Source organism: Dendrobates tinctorius, unplaced genomic scaffold, assembly GCF_039654945.1.
Source record: "Dendrobates tinctorius isolate UK_male_01 unplaced genomic scaffold, ASM3965494v1 ptg000637l, whole genome shotgun sequence".
Classification (NCBI taxonomy): Eukaryota; Metazoa; Chordata; class Amphibia; order Anura; family Dendrobatidae; genus Dendrobates; species Dendrobates tinctorius.
The window spans coordinates 22,501-27,500 of record NW_027362289.1 but is presented as its reverse complement, the minus strand read 5'-3'; positions in this window follow the sequence as shown (position 1 = coordinate 27,500).

Genomic DNA, 5,000 nt, shown 5'->3' with positions numbered 1-5,000 from the left:
ATTTTTGTGCAAAAATCAGATTTCCCCTTCTCCCACCGCTCTGGGGCGTCAATATGTTGAGGGGACCCGAGGGAGAGTGCCTCCCATGAGGGTAGAATGTGTGACTTTTGGGGGGAAAGTCGAATTATGGAGCAAAAACCATTTTTTGGGACTTAGAAAAATTTCGAGATGTGACAGACTTCCAGGAAGGGGGCGCCTCGGGAGGTGTACCTAGGAGGCTTCCAGGGGCCTGGGTACACTTTTCAGAAAGTACCGTTGGGACTTAGAAAAATTTTCAAGATTTTTGGACTTAGAGCGATTTTTGGATTTTTGTGCAAAAATCGAATTTTCCCTTCTCCCACCGCTCTGGGGCGTCAATATGAAGTGGGGACCCGAGGGAGAGTGCCTCCCATGAGGGTAGAATGTGTGACTTTTGGGGGGAAAGTCGAATTATGGAGCAAAAACCATTTTTGGGGACTTAGAAAAAATTCCGAGATGTGTCAGACTTCCAGGAAGGGGGCGCCTCGGGAGGTGTACCTAGGAGGCTTCCAGGGGCCTGGGTACACTTTTCAGAAAGTACCGTTGGGACTTAGAAAAATTTTCAAGATTTTTGGACTTAGAGCGATTTTTGGATTTTTGTGCAAAAATCGAATTTTCCCTTCTCCCACCGCTCTGGGGCGTCAATATGAAGTGGGGACCCGAGGGAGAGTGCCTCCCATGAGGGTAGAATGTGTGACTTTTGGGGGGAAAGTCGAATTATGGAGCAAAAACCATTTTTGGGGACTTAGAAAAAATTCCGAGATGTGTCAGACTTCCAGGAAGGGGGCGCCTCGGGAGGTGTACCTAGGAGGCTTCCAGGGGCCTGGGTACACTTTTCAGAAAGTACCGTTGGGACTTAGAAAAATTTTCAAGATTTTTGGACTTAGAGCGATTTTTGGATTTTTGTGCAAATATCGAATTTTCCCTTCTCCCACCGCTCTGGGGCGTCAATATGAAGTGGGGACCCGAGGGAGAGTGCCTCCCATGAGGGTAGAATGTGTGACTTTTGGGGGGAAAGTCGAATTATGGAGCAAAAACCATTTTTGGGGACTTAGAAAAAATTCCGAGATGTGTCAGACTTCCAGGAAGGGGGCGCCTCGGGAGGTGTACCTAGGAGGCTTCCAGGGGCCTGGGTACACTTTTCAGAAAGTACCGTTGGGACTTAGAAAAATTTTCAAGATTTTTGGACTTAGAGCGATTTTTGGATTTTTGTGCAAAAATCGAATTTTCCCTTCTCCCACCGCTCTGGGGCGTCAATATGAAGTGGGGACCCGAGGGAGAGTGCCTCCCATGAGGGTAGAATGTGTGACTTTTGGGGGGAAAGTCGAATTATGGAGCAAAAACCATTTTTGGGGACTTAGAAAAAATTCCGAGATGTGTCAGACTTCCAGGAAGGGGGCGCCTCGGGAGGTGTACCTAGGAGGCTTCCAGGGGCCTGGGTACACTTTTCAGAAAGTACCGTTGGGACTTAGAAAAATTTTCAAGATTTTTGGACTTAGAGCGATTTTTGGATTTTTGTGCAAAAATCGAATTTTCCCTTCTCCCACCGCTCTGGGGCGTCAATATGAAGTGGGGACCCGAGGGAGAGTGCCTCCCATGAGGGTAGAATGTGTGACTTTTGGGGGGAAAGTCGAATTATGGAGCAAAAACCATTTTTTGGGACTTAGAAAAATTTCGAGATGTGACAGACTTCCAGGAAGGGGGCGCCTCGGGAGGTGTACCTAGGAGGCTTCCAGGGGCCTGGGTACACTTTTCAGAAAGTACCGTTGGGACTTAGAAAAATTTTCAGGATTTTTGGACTTAGAGCGATTTTTGGATTTTTGTGCAAAAATCAGATTTCCCCTTCTCCCACCGCTCTGGGGCGTCAATATGATGTGGGGACCCGAGGGAGAGTGCCTCCCATGAGGGTAGAATGTGTGGTTTTTTGGGGGAAAGTCGAATTATGGAAGAAATTGAGTTTTGAGGACAAAAAAGTGTTTTGAGGACAAAAAAGTTTCTTGAGGACAAAAAAGTTTCTCGAGGACAAAAAAGTGTTTTGAGGACAAAAAAGTTTCTTGAGGACAAAAAAGTGTTTTGCGAACAAAAAATGGAATTTTGTGATTTTGTGTAAAAATAAGTAAATTCCCCTACTTCCACCACAGGGGGGCTTCAGTATGTTGTAGGGCCCCCAGGGAGGGTCCCCCAACTGGGTTTAAAGTTTGTGGATCCTGGGCAGAAAGTTGAATTTTGGATGAAAAACCGAATTTTGGGACTTAGAAAAATTTCGAGCTGAGCAGTGACAGACTTCCAGGCAGGGGAGCCTCTCTGGAGGTGTACCGAAAACAGTTCCAGGAGCTGAGGTCATTTTCGAACATTTTTTGTTCGCTCAAATTTTTTTTGTTTTTGAGCTCTAAAAAGCTGTTATTATCAATTGGCTCAAAAATTTCAAGTGTCATGAGCTAGTACATGTTGGAGGAATACGTTTTAGGCAAAAAATTGCAAAAAAAAAAATCCAAGTGAAAAAGAACCGGAATGGGGAATTTCTGACTGCTGTAGCAGCCGCACAGTTCCAGGAGGTCGGATACATTTCCGACTTTGTCCCGCTCATTGAAGTACATTGTCCCGCAATGCAAATACATAGTAATGCGCACCTGCGGGAGAATATAGGAGAGAGTGGGCTCTCTCTACCCCGATGTATGGCGGTTGTTCCTATGGTTCTCTGGCTCGGGTAGGCGACTTAGAAGGTGGTCCCTCTTGTCGTGGAAGTTGCAAAATACGGCCGAGACTGAACTTCCACGGCTCCAGGAGGGACTTTTGCTGGTCGTGCGTCCCAAGTGAGAGAGGCGATCCTGGGGTACCTGAGCCTGACCAGACCCTCCCTCGGTGGTCCCTGGTCTTCTGAAGGGTGATGGCATTCAGGGGGGCAAATCTGGAGTCCGTGGCCGAGTTTGGGCTCTAGAAGGCGGACGCCCCTTCTGACCATGTCCCCTCAGAGCCGGCTGGATGGTTCATGGTCCGCGGCTTTGTCTGGCGGTCTGTGCCCAAGCCGGAGAAGCTCTCCTGGGGTACGTGAGCTTTGACCAGACCCTCCCTCGGCGGTCCCTGGTTCTCTGGAGGTGATGGCTGTCAGGGGGGCAAATCTGGAGTCCTCGTGGGAAGGAGGGCTCTTGAAGGCGGACGCCCCCTCTGACTATGTCCCCTCAGAGCAGGCTGGATGGTTCATGGTCCGCGGCTTTGTCTGGCGGTCCATGCCCAAGCCGGAGAAGCTATCCTGGGTACCTGAGCTTCGACCAGACCCTCCCTCGGTGGTCCCTGGTTCTCTGGAGGCGATGGCTGTTGTCAGGGGGGGGGGGGCAAATCTGGAGTCCTCGTGGGAAGGAGGGCTCTGGAAGGCGGACGCCCCCTCTGACTATGTCCCCTCAGAGCATGCTCGATGGTTCTCAGTCCCTGGCTTTGGCTTTTTGGCCATCCTGGGGTACATTCTTGCCAAAAAAAAAAACGACTAAGTGAAAAAGAACCGGAATGAGGAATTTTCTAGGTGCCGCATCCGCCCTACAGTGACTTGAGGCCGGGTACAGTTCCGACTTCGTCCCCTTAAAGTGGGGACGTTGTCCCGCAATGCAAATACATAGGAATGCGCACCTCTGGCAGAATGTACTTGAGAGAGTGTCGTCTCTCTACCCCGATAGAAAGCAGTTGTTTCTCTGGTTCCCCGACTTGGGTAGGCGACTTGGCATGTGGTCCCTCTCGTCTGGAAGTTGCGCACTCCGGCTGAGACCGAACTTCCACAGCTCCGAGAGGGACTTTTGCCGATCGTGCATCCCAAGCGAGAGAGGCAATGCTGGGGTACCCAAGCCTGACCAGACCCTCCCTCGGCGGTCCCTGGTTCTCTGGAGGTGATGGCTTTCGGGGGGCAAATCCGGAGTCCTCGTCCGAAAGGGGGGGCTCCGGAAGGCGGACGCCCCTCTCGTCCATGTCCTCTCAGAGCGGTCTTATCCTCCGATCGATCTGGCACGGCGCTCCCGGGTGGGGAGGTGGTGCTGCTCGCTCGACCCGGGCTTTGGAGCTCGCGTCGGTTTACGGTGAGCGGTGTCCTTCCTCCTGTACCCCCGGGCTTCCACCACCTATCTTTGGGCGCGCACGCCGGCCGTCACCTCCCGTTCGAGGACGGAGGCGGCCGAGCTGTGGGAAGTTTGAATCGCACCGAACGATGAACAGTGGTCTGACGACCCACGCGGGCGAACGGCGGGGCGCCCACCCACCCCGGCGTGGGGGCCAGCCGTCCGAATCGCTCCCCGCGTGGGGAAGCACAGTGTTAGCAAGGGCGGCCCTTTTCGAAGTTCCAGATGCGCAGCCCTGCCCGCGGAGGTCCGTGCCACGCATCGCCCGAAGGGCGGCCTCCGCGGCGGGCACCAGCGAGAGCGGCGGCGGTGGGTGGCGTTTCCACGCCGCTGCCGAGCTCCGCGCCACTAGTCTTTCCCGAGCCCCTACGTTAGTGGGGGGGATGACAGAGCTGTGGAGGCAGGCGAGGGGGGGTTCTCACTGCGCGGTGTGCCCCCACCCGACTCGCCATCGCCTTCCGCTCCTCGTACGTCGTCCTCCGAGGCGGCTCGGAAGGGAGAGGGAGAGCGAGAGAGCGAACGCCCCCCGAGCGAGGGGAAGATGGAGAAGGGAGCGATTTGAATGGGGCGAGAGGTGAAGGGAGTACGGCAGAACGCTGCCCTGCGCACCCCCCCGTGTTCCCGCCAGGCGGGGGAACAGCCCTGGGAGGAAAAGCCGCTCGGGCATCCCTTTGAGGACGGGCAAGAGCCGGGTGTAGGGACTACGCTGGAGGGCGACGCCGATACGGCCAGGCCGACTACGCCCCGCGCGACCTCTGCGTCGCTGGGGCTTGTGCCGGAGCCGCGGCGGACCCCGACGGCCAAACCCCCTCTCCCAATCCTCGCGCCTGTCCGCTGGTCGGTCGAGGACCCCCCGCGATTGAGGCAGGTCTAAGCCAGACG